This window comes from Eptesicus fuscus, chromosome 14 (genome assembly GCF_027574615.1).
Source record: "Eptesicus fuscus isolate TK198812 chromosome 14, DD_ASM_mEF_20220401, whole genome shotgun sequence".
Lineage (NCBI taxonomy): Eukaryota > Metazoa > Chordata > Mammalia > Chiroptera > Vespertilionidae > Eptesicus > Eptesicus fuscus.
The window spans coordinates 49212523-49228348 of NC_072486.1; the positions used below are offsets into that span (position 1 = coordinate 49212523).

A 15826-nucleotide genomic window follows, 5' to 3' on the forward strand; every position below is an offset into this window, starting at 1 on the left:
AGTTTGAAGGTAATAAGAATAATTGCTGCAATTATTGCTCTATGTAAGATTAAAATCTTAAATAAAGTTATTCATTTATATCATCTACACTCATCATGTATTGCTCCTGCTTTGTTTAGGGGTAGGCAGAGGAAGCAGTGAGGTTCAAATACTAAGGTAGTGGCAGGCTGCGTGCAGTTTCACATCAGATATAGAAAGGCTTGTTCTGCCAGATGCTTCGGTTCTGAATGCCAGGCAATGCCTCATATTTAGTCTACCCAAATAGAAGTCAATGCCATGCCTTTCCCCATGGAATTACTCAGGTCAGACTACTGCCTCCTTGTTCATGCTTCTTGCCTTTAACTTAAGAATTCTTTTTCCTTAATATTTTTCTTATGAAAAAGAAAGAAACAAAAACCATACCTGATAGAAGCTGAAGAGTTTTGTTGGAAGGATTAAGAATACAATAAACCTAGTCAACACCCCATCCCCCCAAAAAAATATACATAGGTAAAGATGTCATTAGTATCCTATCTAATAAAAGAGTAACGTGCAAATTGACCGTACCTCCGCTACACCCACAAACCACGCCCAAAAGCCAATCAGGAGTGAATATGTAAATAAACCCAACCAAGATGGCTGCGGCCACAGAGAGCAGGAGGAAGGCTTGGGTTTCCCCGGCAATGGAGGAAGCCAAGCTTTCCACCTGCCCTTGCTGGCCTAGGCCTCCACTCAAGGCTACAAAGTGTCAATGATAGAAGATAAATAAATACAACAGAAATGGCAGCAGCCACAGAGCTGGAAAGAACAGGAGGCTAGGGTTGCCCCCAGCGATGGAGGAAGCCAAGCTTCTGAAGCCCTGGCCTGCCTTGGCCTTTGCTCCAGGCTACAAAGTTTCAATTGTAGAAGATACATAAATCCCAACTAAAATGGCTCCCACAACGGAGCAAGCAGGAGGCTTGGCTCCACTCCAGGCTACAAAGTTTCAATTGTAGAAGATAAATAAATCCCTCATACCAGGGCCTCCGCTTGGGTCACCGGGGGGCGTGGCTGGCCTGCAAACCACCACAGGCCCCTCGCCCAGGCCGCCCCATGCCCCAAGGGGAACCCCACCCTGATCCGGGACACCCTTCAGGGAAAACCAGCTGGCCCCCACCCATGCACCAGGCCTCTATCCTATCTAATAAAAGAGTAATATACAGATTGACCATCACTCCAACACACAAGATAGCTGCCCCATGTGGTCAAAGATCCTTCCCCCATGTGGACACAAGATGGCCACCATAGGATGGCCAGCAGGGGAGGGCAGTTGGGAGGGACCAGGCCTGCAAGGGAGGGAAGTTGGAGGCAATCAACCCTGCAGGGGAGGGCATTTAGGGATGACCAGGCCAGCAGAGGAGGGAAGTTGGGGGTGACCGGGCCTGCAGAGAAGGGCAGTTGTGAGAGACCCAGGCCTGCAGTGGAGAGCAGTTGGGGGGGACCAGGCCTGCAGGGGAGGGCAGTTAGGGGTGACCAGGCCTGCAGGGGAGGGCAGTTAAAGGTGACCAGGCCTGCAGGGGAGGGCAGTTAGGAGCAAACAGGCTGGCAGAGGAGCTATTAGGCATCAATCAGGCTGTAAGGGGAATGGTTAGGGGGTGATCAGGCTGGCAGGCAGAAGCGGTTAGGGGCAATCAGGAAGGCAGGCAGGCAAGCAGTTGGGAGCCAGCAGTCCCAGATTGGAGAGGGTGCAGGCTGGGCTGAGGGACACCCCAACTCCGTGCACGAATTTTGTGCACCGGGCCTCTAGTTTAAGAATAAAAATATGATTTCATTTTATTTACATTATTTTTGCTTCCTCTAAAAATCTTTATTTCCCCAAGTAATCACAAAACCATTCAGCACCTAACTATACTAAATATAGTGTAGTTAACTAACAATTTTGCACAATTTTTCCACATAAAGCATCATTCTGGGGTCTGTGAGTATGATATTAAATAGAAAGTAAAATTTCTCACTAGACCATTCGTCACAAATGTTCTTTGGAGCTTACAAAATGCAGTGACTAAATCTCTTGAGGCTCTCATGTAAAGGGTATATTTGATATTGAGAGCTGTAAAAATGTAAAGAAAAGTCGGAAAATGGATTTAATCTGGTTTACAAGTTTTCAGAATGATAATAATTAATACACTTTTCATTTTGAGCAGCACCCTTTCATATACCCAGTACTTTGCGCTCTGCTTCCTTTCCCTCTCTCCTGTTGCTTGCTGAATTCTGCTCATCCTTTGTCTGCCCATAGGCGGCTTTCTCCTGAAGTCCTAAGTGGCACTTCACTTATGCTCCAATGGGCCCGGTACTCCCCTATCCCTACCATGTGTAGGCATGCAGAAATTTTATTTTCTTTAATCTGACCTTTTATTTTTTTTCTCCTTTGACTCAAAGTGGCCTCCTCTAGCACCCTGACTCACCCACCCCCTCTCCCTCGCATGTCTACTCCTTTAATCCAGGGGTCCTCAAACTTTTTAAACAGGGGGCCAGTTCACTGTCCCTCAGACCATTGGAGGGCCGGACTATAGTTTAAAAAAAAAACTATGAACAAATTCCTATGCACACTGCACATATCTTATTTTGAAGTAAAAAAAACAAAACGGTAAAAACACCCGCATGTGGCCCGCGGGCCGTAGTTTGAGGACGCCTGCTTTAATCATTAAGGCCCCATAAAAATGAGGTTCTGGTCAACATTAAACAAATTTAGGAACAAAACCTTCGTGTGTTTTTGTTTTGTTTTGTTTTTTGCCGCAGACAGAGTTTTCAATCAAACTAAAGGTATCATCTTAGTCTCAGTTGTGTTTCAGCTCCTGACCCAGGAAAGCAGAATGAACCAGACAAAATGCCGTCTGAAACAGATGCAATGATCAACTACCCTGTGCCCAAGTACCAACCCATCAGTAAAGATTGAAATCCTGACCACAACCTAACTCAATTAGTTACCTTGTTTAATGATTTTTTACTACCTGGAAGCCCCTGGCGAGCCAGGTCTTGAGCCCTAGATTATTGAGACTCAGGGCATGGCGCCATTTCCTCAAATAATAAACCCTTATTTTCTTGGCTGCAAACTCTTGTTCAGTCTTATTGCGCAGGCAAACAGACTCTGTTAGTCCAGTAATAGGTGCAATGTCTGTATTTCATCGCCTGAGTACTAACCCCATGAGTATGGGACTGAACTTATCTCAAGGGACATACACTGTACTGTCCACACCTAGAATAGTGTCTGCCCTCAGCTGTGCTCAATAATAGTGACGGAATTTAAATGTCTCCCTGAATTCCCAGGTCTGCCTGCTGAGGCTTACAGATACCTTGGAAGATAAGGCACTGACCACACCACACAAACAATACATAATATCTTTTCACCTTTCCATTGCTCCTGGTCAGGCTTCCTCTCCCTTCCATTTCAGCTGCAAATAAATATTGCATGAAAGGGATCATTTTTTTTTTCTAGTTCAAAGATAAACATATAGTACAAGGACAGAATGAATTATCTCTAAAGTAGTTCATTATCCTTGTTCTGATTGGCCTTTATAAATCCATTGTCGATAACATGATGCAATCCAAAATTTAAATATTGTCACGCACACTATAGGTACTCAGAAGACTTTCACTGCCTGAATGATTGGATTTTTAGTTCCTTTCCCTGGCTCTCTACTCCTCTCTCTTTCTGACTCATTCTCAACAGAAGCAGCCAGAATGCTCTTTTAAAATATGAATCAGATGCCACTCCTTGTTTACAATTCTCCAATGATTTCCAAATTCTCTTTGAATTTATGCAAATTCCTATTTATGGCTTAATAAAGCCTTCTGTGATCTTGCTGCTGAATTCCTCTCCAAACACCTACCGGCCACTCTCTCCTTCACTTCCAACACTCAGTCAAGTTCATCCTTTCCTAGGCCTGCATCATGCAAGCCTTTCTCTGGAAATTACTCTCCTATTCCCTGGCCTCAAATTTGCTTCCTTTGACTCTTGGCCAGGGTGGTTCCCCTCCACCCACTGGGACACAAATGGGATTTCACCTCCTCAAGGAACACTTCCTTGAACCTCCCATCTAACTGGGTCTTGCTGCACATTTACATCGCTCTGCTAATTTCTCCATATTATGATCTGTAAATGTGTGTGTGTGTGTGTGTGTGTGTGTGTGTGTGCACGCATTACTGCTATTCAGGTTATTATTCATATTACCCAGTTAAATGTGAGCTCCCAGGGAAAAATCCTGACCAGTCTTGGTGACTGCTCTGTGTCTCTTCACTATTGTGCTATATCCTTTGTACAAGGCCTGTCAAATAGGTAATCAAAAAATAATTGTTGAATTATTTTTGAATGGGTAAATGCAAAAATAAAAAAAGGTGCCTTACTAGTGACTACTTTATTTGCCTTCAAAGCTTTTCATCTATTCATTTCTGCTAACTTCGATGACCCTGAAAAAATCCAGTATTCTTTTCTATTCACACACAGTCATTATCAGCATGATCTATAGGTCATTTGCAAATCTGCTATCTGGAAATGTCGAATGTGGGTCAATTGTTTCCTCTATCAGATGTATCTTCAGTGTCTCAAGAAACTTCTGGAAATAAGTAAAATGTTAAAAAATGATTACTTCATATATGAATGAAGTGCCTATGATGTAAATTTTTAAATAAACACTTTTATAGCTGAATTGATGTAAAGATCAAATGACATAAGGATTAAATATAAGAATTAAATTAAATCAGGGATAATTATTTATCTCTTGACTACCTCTTGGTTACACCTCTTCAATTCTTTTTACAATCTGGTCTTTTTGCCTCCAATACAATATAGCATCGCTTTTCATAACTTTAATCAATTTGACTCCCTGACTCTCATTATCCTTGAATCACATATATTCCCCGTTCTTAAGTTTGAAAAGCTGAATTTGAAAACATTTTTAAAGACAGATTTATCACTAAAAATTGGTAGTGTCATCTTTAAAATCTAAATAACCAGAGTAAATAAATCCGTTTTTCAAGACTTAAATTCTTACAGGTTTTAATTGTTATTTCTGTAGCTCTATGGTAGTTCCTTTCTATCAAATGCCACTTTCCTCTTTGGATCCACAATCCCATTCTTATGCTTTCTGCTGTGGTTCTAAACCCAGAGTTCCACAAAGGCTGTGAAAGGTGTCTTTAATAGTTATTCATGTTTCCTCATTTTCCCTTATAATGTCTTTCCTCTTCCTTTTCTGTTTTACATTCTTAATGCTCAATTTATTAAAAAAAAAAAAAGCTGAGAATTTATCCTAAGTAAAGCTTTAAGCATAACCCATAAAGTCTTGAGATAAAGAGCTCCAGGTTTCATATTCTTTGAAATGACTGTTCAAATTTTGAGTTTTCACTACTCCAATACATGTGGTGCTGGGGAACTAAACATGTTCAAAATTTAGTTCTCTTTTCTTATATTCTTATTCTTGAGGTACAAATCTATGATTTGTATAATATTTAATTTGTAATCTGTCATTTTTTCTTTGTGAGAATAAATTATTAAGTTATGCTTAACATGATGTATTCTTTGGCTTTATGTCATAGGAAGACAGATTAATATTTTAAATAATGTTACTTTTCTTATATCATGGATTTGGTATGTACTAATATTGGTATATTAAAAATTTCTTTCAGCCCTGATGGGTATGGCTCAGTTAGTAGGAGTGTCATCCAGTGCACCAGAAAGGTGACAGGTTTGGTTCCTGGTCAGGACACATAACCAGGTTGCAGGTTTGATCCCTGGTCTGGATGCTCCTGATTGATGTTTCTCTGTCACATCAATTTCGCTCTCTCCACCTTCTTCTAATATCAATAAAAAAGGCTTTTTTCACAAGTCATTTATATAAAAGCTCCATGTATTTTACCTTTTTGATGTACCTATTACATGCTAATTAGCCGTATAAAGTTTAGACACACACATATTACCATAAACAGTGATTTTGCAATATAAAATGATTTTCTTTCTCCTGTTTATTGCTATTATTTTTTGTTTGTTTGTTTTGAAAATGTTATTCATTTATTGAGCAGCTGCTCTTCCAGGTGACATTTGCACCTTGCTTTTATAAATAGACATGGAGAAGTAAACTCACATAGCCTGGTTTTTGACAAAACCAGTACTATTTTACTGCGTTTCCCTACAGCAAGTACATAGTCTATAGGTTCAGTTACTTAAGCTCTAGTATCATGTGACTATAATTAAAATTCTTTTATATGATGTAGATCTACTCAATGAAAGTTTAAAACCAAAAGATTTGGCTTAAAATTCTGGAAGGATTTTTGTTTCAAAGAGTCCCTTGGACTCTAGTCAGTTCTAATAATTACTTGGCTGATAATAAAAATAATTTTTGTAAACATCTCTTGAAAATTAAATTTGCTCACTTCATAGATTCAACAGATTTAGAAATATCATTCAAATGCTGCTGGTTTATTATGCAAACACAAGACCAGAATTCTGCAAACACATCTCTGGAACATTTCTGAAGTTATTAAGGCCTTGTGAATCCGAGGATAATATTTCATCTCCCAAATCCTTTTAGGCATCAGATTAAAATAAAATAAACCAAATTCTAAGCCTTCTGTGGACACTGAGATTCCAAAAAAAAAAAAATAGACAAAAATATTTTTCTCCTTCTACTACTATATAAATAGGAAAACCAAAGTTGACAAAGATATTTTCACTTGTACACCTACTTATCAAAAAGATATTAGAAAATACATTCCTTAAGCCTCCTGGTTGGAATAAAAATGAAGAAAACACAGCATAGTCATAAGTTGCTTTGTATTTGCTGCCTGTATTTGAACTCCATCTCCACTGTCAAGTACATGTTTCAGCTCAGGTAGGTTATTTAACATATTTGCACCTCAATCATAATATCTGGGAAATGGAAGTACTACTTTCACAGAATATATGAAAATTAAATGAGCTAATTCCTCTTAAGACACATAAGAATGTCTGTAAACATAGGTAATACTCAATAAATATTGTACATTTTTATTAATACTATCACAATCTTGGTAGAAATCATCAGAGAACTCATAAAAAAACAAAAATAAAAAATGGATATAACATTTTCTCTCTACAATTTATGAAGTACTAGAGGCCCAATGCATGAAATTCATGCATGGGTAAGGTCCCTAGGCCTGGCTGATGATTAGGGCCAATCTGTGGGGCGACCAGCAGGGCAATGGGGCGGGGGGGGGGGGGGGGGGGGGGGCTGCTGGCACCACCTTGGCTGGCCTGGGGCCTGCAGGCTGGGGACAGCTCCTGCATTGAACATCTGCCCCCTGGTGGTCAGTGCACATCATAGCGACTGGTTATTCCACCTGTAGTTCCGCTGTTCAGTTGATTTGCATATTAGGCTTTTATTATATAGGATGATATTAAAACTAACTTGAAAAATGTTCACCAATATAAAATATTACAGTTGGCAATATTTTATATAAAGTGATGTACTTGCCCTTGCCTGGTGGTTCAGTTGGTTAGAGTACCCTCCCCTACACCAAAAGGTTGTGTGTCCCATTCCCGATCAGGGCATACCGAGGTTTCAGGTTCAATCCCCGGTTGGGGTGCATACTGGAGGCAACAATTGATATCTCTCTCTCTTCTCTCTCTCTCTCTCCCCCCCTTCCTCTCTCTCTAAAATAAATTTAAAAAAAAAAACATTGTTGGGTGATGATTTTAAAAATAAAATAAAAAATGAAGTGATGTACTTAATTCTAATTTTTAAAAACTGACACTAGTTTTAAATAATCTAGAAAAGGATGAAAGCAGAGCTAATCTCCTATGCCAACACCTGTGAATTGGAAATGGGGGTTGGAATTCATCTGTGAGAAGGGTTTTTATTAGATAGACTCGAGTATGCAGTGATTAGGAGTGGTCCCTGCCTCTGGATGGTGGGATGGTGGCATAGACATTGGCTTGTCAACTCTGGTAATGCATTTGCTTGTCATTGTATTCCTTTCAACAAATATTTACTGACTAGTTAGTACAAACCCACTATGGTTCTTGGTTTCAAATGTGGTTGTAAGGAAGCCAAGTTTCTTTCCCTCACGGAGTTAATTTGTGATGGAGAAGACAGGTATTAAACAAATGAACAAGTCAAGGTCACACAAGACAAATGTTATAAAGCGAAGTAAAACAGAATAAGGTGTTAGAGAGAGACCAGGGGTACTTTGAAGTGACCAGCTGAAGCTGTTCCGAGGTGGTGATGTTTGAACAGGTAGTTGATGGGGTGAAGGGAGGCTTATGAGGATCCACAGGTAAAGCAATCTAGAGCAAAGGTCATGAAGCAGGAAAAAGCCCATCTTCTCTGAGTTACAGCTCAAAGGCTAAGGTGCTGAGAGGCCCATGAGAAATGAGGAGAGAGGAAATGAGGTCAGAGGGGTAAGCACCGGCCGATTTCTGAAGGGGGTTGTGACAATGAAGAGTTTGGGTTTTATTCAGAGGGTGAAGTTAAACTGTTCAGAGTTTTAAAAAGAGAAATGGCAGAGTCTTTCAAAAGTTCACTGACTCCTAACTCCTGCTTAGATCATCCATTCCTAACATATTCTCAGGGATGGCATTGCCTTATTAACACCACCAGCAATGGTACTCAGAAAGGGGGAGATGGGCATTGAATTAACCCTTCACCAATAAATTTACCCCTTTCTGGTTCAGTTCTCCTGAAATGTGTGTGTTAGAGTTGTTCTTTTTTTTAAGTCCTGACTTAATTTGCCATCCCCTCCAAACCCTAATGTATGAGGTGCATAAAATAAGCCATATTTCCTAGATAAAATATTTGTAAGCAATATTTTTATTATTTGTTATTATTTTTAATTGATTTTAGAGAGAGGAAGGGAGAGAGAGAATGAGAAACTCTGATGTGTGAAACATCAATCAGTTGCCTCCTGCAGGTGCCCAACCAGGAACCAAACCCACAACCTGGGTATGTGCCCGGACTGGGAATTGAACCTGCAGCCTTTCAGTGTATGGGACGATGCTCCAACCATCTAGCCACACAGGCCAGGGTGTAAGCGTTATTTTTAAAGCAATGTCAAAAGAAAATATTCTATACCCCTCCCCAATACTTGTGTGGCTTTTTAATCATCTGAGTTTGAAAGGAAGTCACTAGTGTCCCAAAATTTGAACAAAAACACACAACCACCCCCACAAATAAAACAAAAAAGCATGTCTGAACAGGACATGACCTTGGTCCTCTGAGGTTGATAGTCACTAACCCCCATTGTAATCATGATACCTTGGGCCTTTGCCCTGACGCTCATGTACATTGTGATAGGGACACAGGAAACACCTTGTGGTTCCCCACACAAGCTGTACGTGCTGATCTCTGAGTTACAATTCTTCACACACACACACACACACACACACACACACACACACACACACACACACACACACCATTCCCCATTCCCTGGACCCACTCTCATTCAAAATTCAAAGCCTCGGGATCCCTGCCTCCAACCCCAAGCTGCCTGCATATTTAACTCTAAGCCGCCCACAGAAGCTGCCTCACAGTGGGTAATCAATTAATGCACTCCTTCCACAAACACCCCTAACCGCAGCAGTGAAACACAGCACACCCTTTGGAAAAACTAAAATAACAGCCAGACCAGGTTGGTGAAAAGAGATGATCTGAGAAGAAATAAAAACTGGCAGTACAAATAACACAGGTATTATTTTTCTAGCAGTAACTCATTTTAGTTCCTCCTTTCACGGTGACAAAATCGGTGTCCTGCTTAAAATTCTTTGTGTGTGTGTGTGTGTGTGTGTGTGTGTGTGTGTGTGTGTGTGTGTGTAGGGAGAAGAAGGCAGGAGTGGAAAGGGTTATTTCCAGTAAAATTAGTTTAAACTACACATCGTGTACAGCATGACTAAAAAATCCCTGGCCCAATTCCATGAGCTGCATTGAAAATACATAAAAAATTCTCCAGTGGTGGGAGTTTTAATCAACAATTACTAAAACGTTTGGGTCTGTGAGCGACCCAAGGATTAGGAACCAGGGGCCTGGCACAATTTCACATGGGTCAGGCTTTCGGGAACAAGCAATAAGAGTTTATAAGTAAATATAAGTGTGATGTTGGAATAACTATGAAGAAAGACTGTTCCCAATTAAACAAAGATAATTCAAACTTTTGTGAAAATGTATTTTCCCCAACAATGCCACTCACATAAACAGATACAATGAACCCTTGGCCTGGCTATCATGTTTGCTAGGAAAATAAAGAATAGTAATCTTAAGACCATCATTTAAGTATACGAAAGAAAGTCCTGGAACATTTTATACACACAGTTCTTCTAAGACAAATGTTAAGCTTCCCAGCTATTATCTCCTAATGTGCATACAAAGTATTTGACAGTTTTTGGATATGTTTGGCCCCCATTCATGCCTTCCAGCTAAGCATGCACTATTCAATTTGGAGGCCTTAAATAAGCTCTCTGTATTTTTGAGAGCTAATTAAAACTTCATTATTAGTACAACAGCCGTACCACATTACTGGCTTGATAAGAAACCCAATAACTGACAGTGTCTGTGTAGGTCTTTCAACTGACAGTTATAATTAAGTTGCATGGAACCCACTGCCCTCTAGAATCTCTTTTTAACAAGAAAACAAAACAGCAAGCATGAAGCTCAGGGTTGATTTACATGAAAGTGTAGGCCAAGCCTGAATTCTGTCACAGGCTTTCAAAGTTTCAAACTTTCCTTTATAGGCAGCAAAGAAAGTATATTTGAAACACACATTTATTTTTAAATATATTTTTATTGATTTCATAGAGAAAGGGAGAGGGAGAGAGAGAGAGAGAAACATCAATGATGAAAGAGAATCACTCATCATTGATCAGCTGCCTTCTGCACACCCCCCACTGGGGACTGAGCCCACAACCCTGGCATGTACCTTCCTGGTTCATAGATCTATGCTCAACCATGCAGCCACACCAGCCAGGCTGAAACACATATTTTTTTTTAATTTTTCTTTTTTGGAATGGTGAAGAATATATAGTTACCCTTTTTCTTTGCGATACGTGCTTTTATATAGATAGATGACGTATCTACCAAGGAAGAATTCAATGTATAAAAAATGAAGACAATAATTTAACCTGTCCAAAGGGGAAATGAGATAAGTACTAATAAAATTAACTCTTTTTTTTTCTATTGATGTATCCTTAATGAGTACTTTTTTAATATAAGCTAGCATCCTCCCATCAGCCAACATTGCTCCCAGGCAATTTTCATGCAGTCATCCTGTTGTGTATTATGGGAATGTCAATGAACTTTAATATTATCTAGAACAAAACATAATTAGGAAGGAAATTCTTTGGGGAACAGCAATACGTGATATATCAAGTTGCAAAGCAAAAGAGTTACAGGTCTGTGTTATTTGTTTAAACTTATTTACACCAATGAATCATATTAGAAGAAAAATACCCTAAATATTTCTAGTTTCTCCATATAATCTGTTTAAATTACTGTCAATGATTTTGGATAAGTTTAATTAAATCATAAATTATATTAATTATAGCAAAAGAACATGCCCATATGAACTATCTTACTGAAAAGATACTTTGTTGCAAACATTATAATGAGAATAGGGATAAAATGTTAATGTGGTTATCATGGAACCAGATAACCCAGAAAAGGGCATCAAATAAGGAAATACCTAGCACATGTTCCTCAAGTCCTTGGCCTCAAAACACAATTTTTATTGTGCCCCAAATATGGTAACTTTCCTGATCTGTAACTATTCCCACTAGCCTGTCTTTTTTTTTTTTTTAATATATTTTATTGATTTTTTTTACAGAGAGGAAGGGAGAGGGATAGAGAGTTTGAAACATCAATGAGAGAGAAACATCAATCAGCTGCCTCCTGCACACCCCTTTCTGGGGATGTGCCAGCAACCAAGGTACATGCCCTTGACCGGAATCAAACCTGGGACCCTTGACTCCACAGGCCGATGCTCTATACACTGAGCCAAACCAGTTAGGGCCCATTAGCCCATCTTTGATGAGAGAGTTAAAGTAGCTATTTCTAATGTGTCATGAATAAACAGAACTAGTAAGAATTAAATGCCACTAGGAATCTCTAGTAAACAGTTCTAATATCTTCAATCAAAAGGTACTTACTCATCACATACACAGGAAGTCACTTCTGAAATGACCCTCCTAATAGATGTGCCCCAATGAAAAATTTCATAATCCATTTTAAAGCATTCTAGAATTAGTCCATCTATCCAACTATTTTAAACCAGATAATATATAACTTACTCTGTGAAAATTATCCTTTTTGTAGTCTGTCTTTCTTTTTACTGAATAAATAATACAGCTGTGTTGGGCATCCTTTTTATCACAAACATTTCAGTACCTACTATAATCTTAGAAGTTTATATTTCATTTACTTTAAATAGTAAAGAATGGTTGAAATTCTTGATAGCATTAGAATAGTTAAATATATATTAAAATGGTTGTTTTTAATCATGACTCCTTTATTAACACAATGTCGAAAATACTGGTTCTTTTTCATATTCTTAGAAAAAATGGAAACAAAATTATGATTGCAGAACATGTAATGTATATACTTTGAGTTAGTTTGAGTGAGGAATAAGCAGCCTTTGTTTTCTACATGGGAATTATTTTTTAATGATTATGGAATCAACTCATACTTGTTTTAAAATATATTAATATTCCTGTATAAAAATATTTAATGCTTAAGGATTTTTCATATATCCTCCCAGATTTTATATGCATATAAAGATAAAATAATTTATGTTTAGAAAATCATATAATGTAATACAACTTTTTTTCTAATTAAGACTATATCAAGATTATGTTTCTATTGTGGTATCTACACATCTTCCTTATTTATTTTGATCAGTTACATCATATTACATCATATGCATATACTGTAACATATTTCATACACCTTTTATTGATGGACAATTGTTTTCAACCCTGTTCTATTACAAATAATGTTTCATGAACAGTTATAAAGACATCTTTAAGTAAGTACACAAATTTCTACAAACTTTATTTCCAAAAGTTAAATTAGTTTAAAGGGCATAAATTAACTATTGCATAGTTGCATAGTAAAGCATATCTGAGATTTCAACCCCCTCTTATTCTTTCAGCCAAAGGCTTTCTGTAGGCCAATTATTCATAACTAGAGGCCCGGTGCACGAAATTCGTGCACGGTGGGGTGTTGTCCCTCAGCCCAGTCTGTACCTCTCCAATATGGGACCCCTGGAGGGATGTCCGACTGCCTGTTTAGGCCTGATCCCACTGGGCAGTCGGACATCCCTCTCACAATCCAGGACTGCTGGCTCCCCACTGCTTGCCTGCCTGCCTTCCTGATTGCCCCTAATCGCTTCTGCCTGCCAGCCTGATCACCCCCTAACCACTCTGCTACCAGCCTGTTTGCCCCCAACTTCCCTCCTCTGCCGGCCTGGTCACCCCTAACTGCCCTCTCCTGCAGGGTTGATCACCTCCAACTGCCCTCCCTTGCAGGCTGGTCCCTCTCAACTGCCCTCTTTTGCAGGCCGGGTGCCTCCCAACTTCTCTCTCCTGCTGGCCATCTTGTGGTGGCCATTTTGTGTCTACATGGGGGCAGGATCTTTGACCACATGGGGGCAGCTATATTGTGTGTTGCAGTGATGATCAATCTGCATATTACTCTTTTATTAGATAGGATAGAGGCCTGGTACAGGGGTGGGGGCCAGCTGGTTTGCCCTGAAGGGCATCCCAGATCAGGTGGGTGTTCCCTTGGGGTGTGGGGCGGCCTGAGCGAGGGGCCTGTGGTGGTTTGCAGGCCGGCCACACCCCCTGGCAACCCAAGTGGAGGCCCTGGTATCTGGAATTTGTTTTCCTTCTACAATTGAAACTTTGTAGCCTGGAGTGGAGCCAAGCCTGGGGCTCCCTCTGAGGCCAGCAGCCATTTCTGTTGGGGGTTATAATTGAAACTTTGTTGCCTTAAGCGGGTGGGCCCGGCCAGGGTGTGCAGAAAGCTTTGCTTCCCCTGTTGCCGGCGGCAACCCTGGCCTGCTCTCTCAAGCTCCATTCTGCCGCCATTTGTTTGAATTTGTTTACCTTCTATAATTGAAACTTTGTAGCTTGAGTGGAGGCTTAGGCCTGGCAAGGGCAGGCAGAAAGCTTGGCTTCCTCTGTTACCTAGGAAACCTTGCTCTCTGTGGCTGTAGCCAACTTGGTTTGGGTTAATTTGCATACTAGCTCTGATTGGCTTGTGGGCGTGGCTTGTGGGTGTGTCAGAGGTATGGTCAATTTGCATATTTGTCTATTATTAGATAGGATGACATGGGTCTATCTTTACATCACAAATAAATGATGTAACATTTTATTTTATTTTAACTTTGAAATACTTGTGAGATGTTAATACTATTACTAATTGCTTTTTTATTTGGCACAAAATAGTGTCAATAGTTAATAAATTAGTATTTGCTTTGCTATATACAGGAATTCAACTAAGCCTATTTTCCTGTATAATTTCCAAAATATTAATTCTTTTGAAATGTATCATGCACTAAAACATGAAATATAATGTAAGAAATTATTTTGAAAACAATAAAAAATATAATTAAATTACAAAGGCACATATCAAATTACCTAACATTTAAAGTTTAGGCTCTTCATTTCCTTAAAGATTTTACTTTTTTCTTGTACTTTCCTTGTATTTGTGCACACATTTTAGACAAAGTAGCCTGAATCCACACCAGTTTTTTCATTAAGAAAGTAAAATAAGGCCTGGCTGGTGTGGCTCAGTGGTTCAGCATATAGTCATGAACCAGGAGGTCTCAGTTTGATCCCCAGTTGGGGCACATGCCTGGGTTGTTGGCTCCATTCCCAGTGGGTGTGCAGGAGGCGGACGGTTATGATTCTCTCTTATCATTGATGTTCCTATCTCTTTCTCCCTCTCCCTCTCCCTTCTTCTCTGAAATAAATAAAAATATATATATTTTTTTAAAAAGGTGAAATAATTTTATTAGAAACTATTAGGGGTAAAACCCAAAATCATATGGGAAATAGTACTAAATTCAGTCGGTAAAACATGTTGTTATTACGTTAGGGCAGTACCTCAGAATGATAACAGAAATTGGTGAATTTTTCAGAATAATGTATGTGCTAAGAAATATAAGAACAATTTGTTAGCTTGGGTCCCCTGAGAAGCAGACATCAACACAGTATTAATTGTGCAAAGATTCTTTATTAGGCAAAGGGGTCATTGTATATCTGGATACAAGGCTTTTGCTACATTTATATAGTGGGAACATGTTTTCCCAGTCTGTGGTTTGTCTTTTCATTTTTTAAAGATTTTTTTAAATTGCTTTTTAGAAAGAGGATAAGGAAGAGGGAGAGAAAAACATCAATGTGAAAGCATAATATTGATCAACATCGATCAGCTGCCTCCTACTGTGGATCAAGCCCACAACCCAGCTGTTAACCCAGTGGTTTGACCAGGAATCAAACTAGCAACCATTTGGTGCACAGGATAATGCCCAATCAACTGAGCAACACTGGCCAGGGCTCTTTTTATTTTCTTAAAGGTGTTCTGTGAAAAATAGACACTTTCAATTTTTATGTGTTGTTCTTTTATCAATTTTTCTTTTATTGCTACATGTTGTGCTCTGTCTAGTAAATTGTTGATTTTCCAAGAGGGTGGGTATTTTCTACTATGTATTCTAGAAGTTTAAAAATACTAGCTCCTACTTTTAGGTGTATAAACCATTTTTAATTAGTTTTTGTGTAGCATGTCAATGTTCGTTTTCTCCATATGGATATCATTCTCCCAGCACCATTTGTTGAAAAGACTTTATATAT

General features: G+C 39.2%; 1 protein-coding gene across 1 annotated transcript in view; it reads right to left on the bottom strand.

The window, feature by feature from the left end:
- Window positions 1–15826, bottom strand: part of CNTNAP2 (contactin associated protein 2) — a 1332959-nt gene that overhangs the window by 1230617 nt on the left and 86516 nt on the right. The window lies entirely within an intron of this gene.